Source organism: Gavialis gangeticus, unplaced genomic scaffold (genome assembly GCF_001723915.1).
Source record: "Gavialis gangeticus isolate Ggan-Ray unplaced genomic scaffold, GavGan_comp1, whole genome shotgun sequence".
NCBI classification, from domain to species: Eukaryota; Metazoa; Chordata; order Crocodylia; family Gavialidae; genus Gavialis; species Gavialis gangeticus.
This window is the reverse complement of record NW_017729033.1, coordinates 27,540,713-27,555,717: the sequence shown is the minus strand read 5'-3', so window position 1 is coordinate 27,555,717 and position 15,005 is coordinate 27,540,713.

Below are 15,005 nucleotides of genomic sequence, written 5' to 3'. Positions count from 1 at the left end.
GAAATATTAATGCAGTGTAGCATGTCAATTACCTTGGAAAGGTCTCCAGCAACCATTTATCACACAAATTTCAGTTCTTAAAGCTTGATACCAAATTGTGTTATATGTTAGAGTACCTCTGCCAAATTTGATCCATCATTAACTTTCATTTGTTGATAATTTGGACATGAATTTTAATTCAAGTTATGCATCTTTGTCAAGTTGATGAAAGTGGTCCTAATGTTAATGCTGTCTTAGATGAGTGATGCTGCTCTCCAATTTAGATTGATCCATATTCTCAAACACGCTTAAGAAAATGGTCACTAGGAGGCTATTAGCCAAATATGGTCCATTTCAGGAAAAAAAAAAAAAGCCTTCATGGCCTAACCTGACTTCTCTTCAGTTGAGTGGTGTATAAGCAAGGGTGGATACTTGACTTACAGCATGTATTTTTCTCATCCCAGTGAAATCTATTACATTTATCATGACTAAGGTAACAAGATTTCAACAGCAGAATGGGACAGCTGTGAAGGGGGACAATAACACATGATAGGATTTTGTTGGGAAGTTAAGGAGGCATTCCCAGGTGGGATTTGTGTGGCTTGGTGGCATGTGAAGTGGAACTTAAATTGGATGCAGGAAAACAAATAATTGCTCCCATTGCTCACTTTGTCAACCTGCCTTCTCCAACATAAATATACAAGTTCTCTAACTCTTTCTTTTTGTGATTATTAAAGTCTCAAAATAAAACACTCCACTGCCTGCACATTTCTCCCCTGTAGGAGGGGATGAACCATACATGACAGGGGCTGGTCATGGTTTTGAATGCAGTACTGGAAGGTGTTCAGATCCTGTAGTGACGAGTGTGATGTCAGAACCCATGTAGCATAAAGAGAATGGAGAGCAAGCTTAACAAGCTCAACTGGATCCTTCAAATGAGCAGTGGATAAGGTTTTGTTTAAAGTAGTCTGAATAGTGTTTGTAACATCCAGAAAAGAAGGAAGGTCCTGGCATTTCAGATATCATTTTGTCTCGGACTGTCTTGTCATGTGTGACAAAATGTCTGAGTAAAATTTGTACCTATTTCCTATGCAGGCAACCAGGATAAATTCTGCTTTCAAATCTTCAGTTAGCAATCTATACCTTATTCATACCTGCCTTTAATACACTGGATGAAAAGCCCCACCTTAGCTCAGTGTAGAGTATGTGTGCAAGACCCCAGACCTTTCTTAACCCTCTTGGTCCAACAAGCAGATTATTGTATTGGAAGTCAAGGGGTTTAAGGTTATTTCCAACACTACCCCCTTCCCCCGCTTCTCTCTCTCTCTCTCTCACACACACACACACACACACACACACACACACACACTTTATTCTGTTACTGCAAAGGTGTCATTTTACTCCTATGCTTCATTTTCCCTACCTTTATATTAGACAGTTCCTCTCTGTATCAAGTGTTTTGTTTTCAGTAGGGCTGCTGATATGCTTAAATTTGTTGTTTTTACTATATTGGGGTACAGGCGGTACAGAGTTAGACCTGTACTTAAGTACCTTGCGGAACTGAGGCCATATGCTCCATAGGTTCACATTGGCTTATGTTTCTCCAGTGAACTACAGTAATTGAAGGGAGGAGTCATTTTTACTACCCTATTTTTTAAACAGAGGTTCAGTGATATAATGACAAGTTGATATTAGTGATAGTGCATTTAGATATTGACTCAGTTCTGATGCTATAATGCATGCATAAATGTCAGCTTGCCTACAGTACCTGGTGTAAGCATCCATGGACACTAATGTGTCTGTTCCCCATTTTAAATTGCTTTAAAGCACGTTGATTCATTGGTATAGCATGAAGACAATCAAAGCAAGTAATATCTCAATTTGCTTGGTTTGCAACAAGTTGAGTAATGCCCTGACAATGGAAATGTGGAGTACCCTGATTATTTGAATGGTACTATAAATAATTCTGCTATGTACATCCTTTAAAATGTATAATCAAGGGGAGAAAAAAAACTTTCAGGCATAATTTTGATTTCTTAATGCTATACAGCTTTCTGGACTGAATCAAACAAATGTACAATACTGTTGACTGTGGTTTAATTTTTTACTTTCTTTTAAATACATATATCTTGTTGGATCAGTTGATGTTTTCTAGTTTCCTAATTGTGTTTTTTAATATCTTATCTGTATAATGACTGTTAAAAAGCTTGATTAAAAACAAGACTACAATATATAATAGTGTGAGAGACTAATATATAGTATATATGATATTTCTTCATTTACTTTGCATGTTTTGAGAAAATTAAATTGTGTTCATAGACTACTGCACTTGAGGGGATGGCACCAGAATGGCTGTATTGTGCCATATTCCTTATATTGCCAATGAAAATACACTTTTAGCATGTCAGGTGCTCCTCAAATGTTTCTTAGGATCAGGAGGGGTTTAGTCTTTAATCTTCCTGGAAACAGTGAGTATATATGTGTGTTTCTTATAGTGATATTTACAACTCGACTAAGTAGGGATGGTTTTAGTGACAGTTATTAATAAAGAGGTAAAAGATGCTGGCATGAAAAGTACTATGGCAAGTGCAAATCAATAAATATTGATTTGTGAGAGTCTGGTACCCTCACTCCTGAGAAGTAACTTTCCTGATGAACGGTCCCACTTCAGTCACAGGTACAAGTCACAGGTCCTACACTATGCGAGTAAGGGTGACTGAATTTGGCTCACAGCATTGTGTTGTTGCCTTCAAGGACCTGTTAATTGTATTTTAATATTTTCAATATTTTTTTGGTAGGGAAGATGAACCCAAAATGAGTCTTTCTATCAGAGCATGTACTGTTTGAAAGAATGTGTTTGTTAGTTTTGTTTGTCTCAATTTTTTAATGTACATATTTTTTCTACAAAAATAAGGTCCTTTTCTGCCACAGTTAAAACTATATAATTAAATAAACAATAAAGGAAAGGGGACAGAAAATGCCGGCATGTTTATTTTGATTAAAAAATCTGTAGACCTATCATAAATGGGTCTTGCACATTTGTGTCTGGCATGTCAATTATGCAACATTTTACGCCTTTTAAAAACTATTTTAAAATAAGAGTTTTACGATACCTTCAAATCCAGATGGGGAGTACAACAAAGGGTTAAAAAGCTTTTAGCTGGATTATTGTTTTGCAGTCTGCAACATGACTGTTATATAGTCATCTCTGGGAGGCAGATGTCCATGTAAGTACCTTGTAGAACTCCCTACATAATAAATCATTTAGTAATTTTTGAGATTGCATATTTACAGACTGCATTCAAAACTGACATTATCTAGGTCAAAACTACAAGGCTCTTAGACCTTCAGGGCATAAGATAAGTCTCAGAGAGTGGTTAGGAAAAGAGTTTCCATCTGTAAGCAAGTTGACATTTGGAGAGTTTCCATCTTATTGCACAAATATCTATAATAACAGAATTTTACAGTTTCCTTTGAATCATGTCATTGGCCTCTGACATACAGGCTACCATTAATCTTTGTTTGAAATTAAAATGGCTCAGAGTACTTATCAAACACCAGTTTTTACAGTGGTAAGAATATAAAAAATAATTTGGAATGTATTTAAAATTTAGGCTACGTGTTATATTGAACAGTTTAAACAATAACATTTTTTAGCCTGGAGGACAGCTTAATTTTAAAAAAGGTTCTTTTGAGTCATCGGTGCCAAATAGCAGCTAAAAAGGTGGCATTTACAATACATTGTTTTTTAAAGCAAGATAACTGATTTAAGAAAAATGGAACAGCTTTTAAAGGACATGGTCTCCTATAGATATACCTGAGTTACATCTAATGGGAGTAATCTTGGTGCATCATCTTAACTGATGATTTTCATCTCTACCCTGCTTTCTGCCTGACTTCAGACTAACATTGCTAACTATCTTTTTGTGATGATATTCATGAACACTAGCTGAGCCTATGGGGCAAAGAAAGGAAGAAGACTCTGAATATCTAATTTCAATGTTGTGGAAATATATTTTCCCCCTAACTGCCAGTCTTAATCCTTCACATTGTGACACGATTAAAAAGGAGAAATAACAAACATATGGTCATCTGCATGGGGGTGAAGTTTAGATGCTGAAACAGAATTTTTCTTTCTTTCCTTCTTTTCGTTTTTAAACATCAGCAGTTTGTACCACTCTTATGCCCAAGAATCCTCTTATGTCTACAGAAGCATAACAGCAGCAACATCATGGCTTATCTAATTATCTTTTTACTACTATAAATAGGTCTGAACAGTGCAGACTTTTTAGGTGCAGTAGGAATATAGAAGATAGTTTACAAAACTATTTAATGTGTTTAAAATATTCTCCTCTTTACTGTATTCAAAATTAAGACCCGTTTGGAGATATTATGATTCATGTAATAGGAACAGTATGTGTGGGGAAAAAAAATCTAATGGAAAAAGTGTTGTTAAAGTATGCTTAACTGGACCAAATAACACAGATTATAACAGCTGAGGTTCATTCACCTGCTTCTCTACCTATGTCATATATGCCATCACCTGCTTATAGTGTCCCTGTTCTGCCTACGTCGGGCAGGCATGACAATCCCTATGTGAAAGAAGGTGGGGACACTAATCTGACATCCAGTCCAAAAACACAAAAAGCCTGTGGCAGAAGACTACTTCAACCTTTCTGACATTGTCACTGACCTTGGAGTAGCTGTTGTAATGCAGCAACACTTTAAATTCAGACTTGAACGCAAAATTGCAAAACAGAAATAATCCACAGGCTGGATTGTGTCATGTATGGTCTGAACAGGGGCTATGTATTTTTATCTCATTACCTGGATTAGTTCTTTGAACCTTATGTCCCTGTGGGTTTAATTACTTGCTTGCCTCTCTCAGCACTGCCCCCCTTCCCCTTTCCCATCTTCTCTCTCCCCTGCCTCCTTCTCTTCCCTGTCTTTTGTATTCAAATCACTCTCTTTAGTTTGCAGCCTGTTCTCTTCATGTCCTTTCATAGCATCTTATGACGTGGGCTCTTGCTTATGATAGTTTATGCATCTCTGATTCAGTTAGTCTATATGGTACATCTCTCCCCTGCCTGATTTCAGAGTGGTACCACTAACTTCTCTCTGAATTATGCTTTTTCCTTACATGTCAGTTTCCATTGATCAGTAAAGTATATTGGCCAAGCGCATGAGCGCTATAAACACTGGCTTGGAGATGGTTGTCCATCTCTTAAGTTAGCAACACATTTGCTGCTTATATACTATTTTGAGTGAGTTAAGGCTTTACATCTGGATTCAACAAAGTGTGTGAGTATGTGATTAAAATTAAGTATATGCTTAAGTACTTTGATGAAGACCTTTTGTCCTGAAGGAACTGGGTTGGTCCCTGTCTTGTGATTGGATGTTTTCAAAGTGTAGGACAAACATTTAAAACATCTACAAGTTTTACATACAGTGACTAAGCTTCCCTTGTATAGGGAAAACACTTGGCTACCCTGTCTTGCTGGTCTTTCCCTCTAGTGGCTGACTCACAGAGCCCATGCTTTGGCGGTGGAGTAAATGTAATGGTCCAGGCAATAGGCAAGAAGCAGGATATGCTTGGCAGGTACCTTTATTGGACCAACTATGTAGTTAGATGAGATCAAGACAACATTCTGGGCATTATGACTGTACTTTCAGAGGCTGGGTTTTCTACTAGGCCTAATTAATACAGTTACGCTTTTTTGCTTAGTAGAAGCCTGTTCTTCTAACACAAATAGGACCTGAGTTCTGTCCCCATAGATTACCTGTTGTGAATGGTGAGAGAGGTTGTTTTACAGTTGTGGTGAGTGCATGCCTGGGTAAGACTGCTTTCAGCATTTAGAAATCTAGCTCACCATGGCAAACAAGTCCATGCTTGTTCTAGTACACCTTGGCAACTTGCTGGGGCTGCTTGGCTCCGCTTCATTTCCTTTTAAAGTTTTATTCTGTTTGGACTAGCCTTTCTGCAATGAAAATACCTTGTTAGTATGTAAGTTGTTTTGTTCGGATGACCAATATTCTGTAAGATAAAGTCATGAAGTCCTTTCTTTCTGCTTTTTAGTGGGCTACCATCCCAGAAGCTTAATAGTTCTGTGATGATAGCAGAATGGACCCAAAGGAGAGATTTCTCACTTTTGAAAATAAATTGTGCCATCTCAGCCTCCCAGTACTCCCTCCCCTTCACACACACACAAACGAAAAGAGGTTTACATGCTAGTTTTACTAGAGATAAGCCAAGTTGCATTATCTGAAAATGGGATTTTGATTCAGTCTCATCTTTGCAATCTGTTTTAAAGCATAAGCTCTTAATATAATGTAATCAAAAGGGTTAATGCCATTTATTAACTAAGGGCTGAGCCAGTGCACAGCTTGTAGGCTGCTCATAATCTTACTGGACAGCATTTGCACTGTTCCCCCAGAGTGACTGACTGTACTCCATCCCTTTGCTTCATGGTGTGAGATAGACTTATGTGGTCACAACTTCTGAGACTCACTGTGATGCCTCATACTTAATGGGCCAGAAGATAGCATCTCCAGTGTATGCAGTGTTCCCCCTGCTGGATCCAGATAGCTGAGAGGAAAAGGACAAAGCAATGTTCCTTAAATACAAAAGGGGGAGAATTAAAATGCATAGCGACAGAGCCTCGAAGTGGAAGTGGAGAGAGGAACAGTTTGGAGACAAAGGGAGGTGAGAGGGAAGAAGAGGAGAATTAAGACAGGCACAACATTAATTGTGGGATTACCTAACCTGTGAGTGTCTGATCCTATAGCCTGTTACATTCTTATGTAAATGATATGTCAGTCAAGCACTGGGGCCCCAAGCCCATCTTGCTAAGTCCTGCCCTCATTCTTAGCAGAGAATGTGTGCCCCAGAAGCTACAATCTCAATGGATGTGACAAAGCATGAAAGAAATACCATATTTACTTGAATAGAAAACCCTGATTATAAGACAGTCCCCAATAACTACATTCTTTATATAGAAAATGTAGAAATTTATTATAATTTTCCAGGTATAGAATCTGATTACTGACGTTTGCCTTGAATTTGTCTCCCTCCCACTGCTACAGCAGGGAAAATAAATCTAGGGGGTCAGGTAGCCTGTTTTGTTCTTTGCTTCACCCCTTTTCCCCCTGGAAGTCCCTTCCCCCTTTCCTTATTATCAGACCTGGCTCTCCCTAAGCACATAGAAATGAGAAGCAAATTGAAAATGAATTTGAAAACAATAACCTTGAAATTAAACATGAGTATAGCATTTTGCATATAGTACCTATACACTTAGTTCAACCAGAATTGATGCATATTACCTTTTTTTGAAAACGCTGCAAGCTTTACCCCAGGTACTCCATAAATATACCTTTGAACAGCACTTTGGTACCTACTTGTAGTAGTACAAACTATGCATGATAGTAGTACAAACTATGCATGATATTGGCCCAAAGACAAAGTTGGACCAATATCATAGTTCAGTGGACTGGGGCCCAACAAGTCAACAGCATTTCAAGTCATGATGACCCCACAGCTCAGCACTGCTCAGTATGTGTGTGTATACTCCAGATACCATCCCCCCACCCAATTAGCTTAATTAGACCCCAGTCATGAGGATGCTCCAAAAATGTATATGCAGATAAGCTGCAGGGCAACCTAGTCCAGGTACACTTCATGGAGGGCAGGGCCACAATAATCATATGCACCAAGCTGAGAGAAGGAGTTAGAGGGATTCTGGGTGAACTGTTTGAGGCCCCTTTTTGTGATGTTTGCCAGGCATTTAAGGCTGCTGAAGAAACAGAGATCATTGGAAATGGGAAAGAAGGGTGCAGCTCAGCTGTAGGAGTGAAGAAGAAATTGAAATATATGCAATGAAGTGGCTTATCATGACTAAAAAGACTCTGTGGTGAGGAGGACTATGCTTAATGGCTAGTACCATGTGCCTTACTCAGATGGGCTACAGTAACCTCCTACCACAAAGGTTACTTCCTGCATAGATCAGATCACCTTGAATGGCATTGTGTAGTAAAGGGTGGAGACCTGTTCAATGCACTGTGGGCAGCCCCCTCACCAGAGTCTACTGTAGCCTTCCAGTGGGATGATCTTAGCTATGCACCTATTTTATGGAGATGGAGGATTTTTTTTCCCTAGCCTGTTCCTTTGGCCTGTTAGCTAGGGGCACCTGAGACTCGGGGGCATCCAAACCCCAAGTTCTTTGGGTTTGGGCCTACATTTAAGATTCCTGCCGTGGTTTGGGAAGAATCTGAAGGCTGAAGAGTCTGGGAGGGGAGATACTTGCTGGTGGTAATGCTACATACATTTGAATGGCTGAGTTTGGCTCAGTCAGTGGAATTTTAAATGGATTTGGCCACTTTGGCCTGAGACATGATATTTAAAAAATCTTGGCAGGGGAAATACCATGATCAACAGGCCTCTAGGAGTTCATTTTTCCAGGGTGAGGTCTGTTCCTTGCACTCTGGACATGCTGTTACCCCTTTGAGTTTCTCCAAGCGTGGAAAACTCAACTGTACAATTTTTTGGTAACGGGGTTCTGCTTTCTTTCTTTTTCTCTGGCTTGCTCCTTTACCTTTTGGCTAAGAGCAAGTGAGACTGGGGGCATTTGAACCCCAAGGTCCCTAGGCTTGTATGTAGGAAGTCTGCCACAGGATGGGGGAGTATCTGAAGCCCCAGACTGAGTCTGGGAAGGAGGTTACTTGCCTGGTGGTAGAGCCACACTGACTTGAATTATTGAGTTATGCTCAATCAAAACTGGGAACCTGACTGTTGCATTTTGCCCAGTAGAATTCAGAACTCATTTGGGCCTTGGAAAAAAAAATCTTGGCTTTTGGGCTAAGGTCAAACATTTCTGGCACCAAGGGGAGGGGGTCAGAGCTGGTTCTGGCCCTCCTAGTGACAGCCTGGTATTGTACTACTTTTAGGCCTGGATCCAGTTCCATGTAGATGAAACACCTGCCTGTTTCTTAAGGGCCAAAAGAAAAAAAATGGTTCCTATCATGTCAGAGCTTGCTGCAGCCTCTTTGAGTGCTGTCCTGGTACTGTAGTACCCTCCAGGCCTGGTGTTCATTCCCTCTTGTGGGAGCAACTGCCTGTTTTGTTTTTTGTTTTGTTTTTTGTTGTTTTTTAAGGGCCACACACAAAAAAGTTCCCATCAGCATGTTTGCCCAATGTGGACCATGTGTTTTATAGTCATGCTCAATTTTGGTTGCATTTAATCAGCTTCATGGTTGGTTTCCAATGCTGAGTGCATGCTGCTTTTAGCAGCAGTTTAATGATAGACGGTGTATTTACTGAGTTTTCCTAGTATGCAATTATAAGACGAGAGGCTTTTTTTCCCTTGCCAGTTGGGGGAAAAAATCTTGTCTCATATTTGACTAAAAATGGTACTAATATCTGTGTTCCTTATGTAAAGTGCTGAAGCATGGAGAGCGAAGGACCTGCTCAAGCTAACACAAGGAATCTGTAGCTGAACTGAGACTTCATTTCCTGAGACCCAGTCCCATACCCTAACTACATAACTTAACCTCTCTGCCTGCCTAGTTCTTTCACTGCTCGTCTGGGGGAACATTTGTTCATGAGAGCACCCCAAGGGATGACAAGGTTGAATGGTCATAAACTACTACAAGACCATTTCAGGCTAGACATAAGGAAGAATTTCTTTACTGTCCGAGCCCCCAAGGTCTTGAATAGCCTGCCATCGGCGGTGGTTCAAGCACCTACATTGAACACCTTCAAGAGTAAATTGAATGCTTATCTTGCTGGGATCCTATGACCCCAGCTGACTTCCTGCCCTTCAGGCAGTGGACTGGACTCGATGATCTTCTGAAGTCCCTTCGAGCCCTAATGTCTATGAAATCCTTTAGCCCCAACCTTCTGCAAATGTGTGAAGAATGTGTGCATCCAAAATCAGTCTCCTCTGTCACCTGAGGACCCATCAAGCCTGACAGACATCATCCTTGACTCTGAGGGACTGCTGATAACCTGCAAAGCCCACTGGAGTCCTGTGCCCTTTATCTTGTACAACTAAACTGCACCAGTTCTGCTGCCTGGGAAATTTCCACGGCTGCAGGGTGAAGCTGTTTCCCTCAGTGCTTTTATTTTCTGATAGAACCAACACATCTTGTCAGCTGTGACAGACTTCCAGCTAGATCAGCTGTGTTTCAAGGAGGAGGGTTGTGGGGAAAGTGCAAATGATAAAGGTCTAAGTGGTCAACATTTAATTCTGAAATTACTAGTTGCAAGGCTGACCAGACAAGAAAATGTGGGAAGAAAAAAAGACCTAGTAAACATGATGATTAAGTAGATCTTATTCATAGTAAATTATAGTATTCCTGAATGAAAGTCATCTTTTTAACAGGGAAATCATTGAATGTTATACTCACACTTTATTTGTATTTCACTGGGAAGACTTGCATGTGCAGAAATATCCATTTTAATTAGAGCTGAAAAGAAGTCTCAGCTACAGAGCTGTGCCTGGTAGGTATTTTTATACTCTCTCTCAGTGAACTCATTTTATATGATGATGATTTCCTCTAATTTTTAATTAACATGTCTAGCTTAGACTTGGGGAAAATGATCAGTGTTTCATTAACTGGTTCACACTTGGAGATCTATGCAAACCTAATTGATATGGTTGCTACAGGGTACTCTGTCAAAATGAGCCATCCTACCATTACCTTTCCTTCCCTTCTCTTTCATTTGATTAAATGTGAATGAAAGGCAAACTGCAGCGGCTTATATTCTTGCTCTAAAATGACAGGGTATTATTATATTTAATAGGATGTTGTATTTCAATGCAGTTTTTTACCTGGAGGAATTCCAAAGAAGTTTATAGACAGTGTATAGAGGTAGCACTTGTCTGTCACTGATCCGTATTGACCAGTGCCACAAGAAAGTGTAATTGTTTCTCTGTGTGCCTATGTGGGAAATTACACAGGTAAACCTGTAAGAGCCACAGTTAGCATGTCTTCTACACCAAAACAAATACCCACAGTTTCAGTCTTTCTGATCATAAATTGTCAGGAATTAAATTTTTAAATCTGTGTGATGCAGTGACCTGTTGTGAAATTTGGTATGGGTGTTTGGAGGGAGCAGGGATTCCTGACAAGCGGTCTGGACTCTAGAGAGACCTAGTTCTGTTCTCAGCTTCATCAGTAGTCTACGGAGTTTGACGTGGCCGCCCCCTGTTTTCACAGGCAGAATGTGAGGCCCAGAAGCCATTTTGTGAATGAAGTACGGCAGCCCCCCTCACCTCTGATTGGCTGGGGGGGAGGTGGTTAAGGCAGTGGTCACCCCTGATTGGCTGTGGGGGCTGTCCATCATGCAGCCCAGTCCATCACTGCAGACTGGTGGAGAGGGGTGGGGCCACATGACAGGTAGCTCTTGCAGCCAGTCAGCAGTGAGGAGTGGTGGTGGCAGCCATTTTACTGGCAGCCCTTCAAGCAGGCAGAGAGCCAATATTTTATTTTCTGTAAATTTTCTTTTTTTTCCTGTGGATTTTGTGGGCATTGCCCACTTTTGCAGGTAATTCTAGGTTTTGCAGAATCCATGAAAACCACAAAATCACGATTTTGGTAGGTCCCTACTTACAAGTGAGCTTGGGCACCCAACTTTTTTCTCTCTGCTTCAGTTTCCTATTCTGGGAAAGGGGATAAGGATATTGATCTACAGATGAAATACACTGTATAAGCGTTGTGTTGTTATTATTACTAAATAAATAAATTGACTATTTCTGAGCGGTGGGGACCAAACTACAATAGTGTTGTTATAACCGTAGAGCTTCTGTATCTATAAGCAGTGGCACATAGGTACTGATTTGAAAAAGAAGATGTAAGAAAAATCATGTTGAAAACCAAACCCAAGAGTACTTTGTGTACACTGTATGAATTATGTTTTGAAAGTGAATAAGGTATTCACTAAAGTGTAACTAGAGATGATATTCTCTCTGGGCTTGCTGTATTGCAGGGAAAACCAGGATCTCTGTCATTTGGTATTAATTCAGAAAACAGCTGACTGTAATAACTGTAGTGTTGATACGTTATAAATTATTCAAATATATTTTTATAAAGCCATTAAAGGGTAGTAAAACTTTGTTTTGTTTACATGGCAGTGATAGAGGCTGTTGTTTGATAGAGTATATTTGGATTTCTCCAAGGCATTTGACTTAGCACACTCAGAGTTGTGCTTAGAATATTTACATTACGTGGAACTAAAAGGGAACGTTTAAAAGTAGCTCACTGTTGGATCTCAATATTTGGTTGGTAATGGGAACTTTCTAGAAGGGTCCCACTTGATGCTGCTTTTTGCTTCAATTTTATTTTTATCAAAGATCTAGACGACAATTGATTTCCATTGTGAAAATCTTTGCCGGAAAAAAGCGGTGGGTTGGCTAATGAAGAGAGTGGGTTAATGTTACCAGGTTGTCTGCTGGAACAGTTGCAGTTCATTTTAATACAGATCAATACGAGGTCTGGGAACAAAGAATTGAGGTGCTCTCAATAGTATGAGGGAGTTGGGCTTCGAAAGCAGTGGCTGAGAATCACTCAAGGGTCTGTAATACGGTGGTCTCCCTTTAAGAAGGAGCAGCCAGCCCTGTTAAGGGCATTCAGCTGTGGGCCTTCTTGTAACGGGGGTGTCCGACTGGGAATTGAAAAGCTCCAGAGGGGAGGGCTGAGAGGAGGCTGAAGGGACCAGCTGAGAGGAGGAAGCAAGTGACTACAACTGCCTGCTACAGAAGGCCAGGCTGCTGCACTGGGAGTCAGAAGCAGAGGGCCACTTCTTGATTGCCCGAGACCAGGCAGAAGGGTTTTGTGTCATTGTTCTTTGACTTGTTTGTTACTGAAGGACAAAATTGTTTATGGGGACTGGCTGAGGTGCTCATAACGGAGCAGAGCTGCCTGCCAAAACTGGCAGGCTAGAAAACCCATGCACAGGGTCCTTGTATGCAACTGCCTCAACATAAGCACTTGATTCACTGCTCTGCCAACCTTTAATATTTCACTTTTTATACGTCTGTGAAGTAGGGAAGATGTTTTTGCCTCTGTGCACAGCATTCTTGGGATGCTGTTCCCATGCTTCAAGAGAGGGGTAGAAATAGTGAAGAGAGCTAAAAGGAGGACATGACAAATGACCTGGGTGATGGAAAACCAACCTTATGACATGAGGCTTAAAGAGTTCTGAATATTCTGAAAAGACTGAGGGAAAACGTGATCACTGTAAATGATTACTTGGGGAAGAAAACTTCTTAACCTTTCAGACAAATCATAACAAAATCCTATGGCTGGGGGATCCAGTTAGAGAAATTAAACCTATAAATAAGATACCATTTCCTAGTGTGAGAGAAAGCATTGGAGGTGTTGGATTCACCATCGCTATGAGTCTTTAAAATGAGACTAGATATCTTTCAGTCCATTTTGGCTTTGGAGTCTGCATCTGTGAGCTATAAATTCCCCTCTCCATTTCTGTCCTTTATAGACAGTGGTTACTTGATTTTCTCTTAGGGACTGTGTCCAGATGAGCTCAGATGTTTGTTTCCCCGGGGACAAGTAGTACTGGCACAACTTGTGCTGCTGCTACTTGTCCCCGGGGAACACCTGTGCTATGTAGCAGGTTACCTGAGGTCCTGGGGGCCTCCCAGGGCTGCAGCTATGGCTGGAAGCCTGGCTGGCAGCTGGAACATGGCTCTGGGTGGCCAGACTCTGGTTTTGGGTGGCATGCGCAGCCGCCATATGTGCCGCCCTGCCTTGTTTCGGCTTAATTTTTTTTGGACAAAAAAAAGAAGGTAAAGAAACCCTATAGCAGTGCGAGGCGTGCTTTCATGTGCAATGTGTGGTCTGTGCTTGTCTGGATGTGGCCAATGTGTTCATAACACTTGCTGCTGTGTATTAAAATTATAATTTTATTCAAACCTCATGCTTCAAGATTTCAGGTAGTCTTCTGCAGGAGTCGCAAAGGGTTTTTCTTCATTGGTGGACAGTCAGTCAGAGGTATTTTGTGTGTGTGTGTGTGTGTGTGTGTGTGTGTGTGTCGGGGTTGGGGTGTTAATAGAATCATAGGAAAGTAGGGCTGGAAAGGACAGTATAAACTCATCCTGTCCAGGGCAGGATCTTCCCTGACTAACCCATCCCAGGCAAGTATCTGTCCAACCCGCTCTTGAAAATTTTCAGGAGATTCCACAGCTTTTCTGGGTAGCTGGTTCAATGCTTTATCACCATTATAGTCAGACAGTTCCTCCTAATCTCCAGCCTAAATTTCCTCTGCTGTTGCTTCAGGCCATTGCTCCTAGTTCTGGCTCCAGAGAGAAAAACCCATTTCTGTCCTCTCTATAATCACCCTTCAGGTATTTGAAGAATGTAACCAAATCTCTCCTCAGTCTTCTCTTCTCCCTACTAAATAACCCTTGTTCTTTCCTCATAAATCATGCTTTCCAGACCTCTAATCATTTTGTTGCTCTCTGTTGGACAATTTCTGAACTTTCTACATCCTTCTTGAAGTGTGGGGCCCAAAACTGAACTTAGTACTCCAGGTGAGGCCTCACTATTGGTACGTAGAGCAGAAGAATCACTTCCCTTGATCTGCAAGTGACACTCCTGTTAATACAGCCCAGGGTGCTGTTCGCCCTTATCTAGCTTAGCCCCTTCTACTTATACTTCAGTTCTTTGGAGGTGGAGCACTGGGCAGGATGCACCAGTGTTCTTAGCCCCCCTGGCTCTCCAGGGATCTAGCAGACCTCAAAAGAAAGGCCTACAAAGGATGAAGGATGGGATTCACCTCCAAGGAGGATTTTTCGGCACGAGTCTGGTCTTGCAGGGAGCAAACCAGGAAAGCCAAGGCTGCAGTTAACCTCCAACTAGCTTCGAGCATCAAGGACAATAAAAAGTCCTTTTTCAGATATGTGGGGAGCCGGAGGAAAAGCAAGGGCAACATTGGACCCCTGCTGAAACAGATGGGGCAACTGAAAACCGATGCCCAGGAAAAAGCCAACCTATTAAACGGGTACTTTGCATCG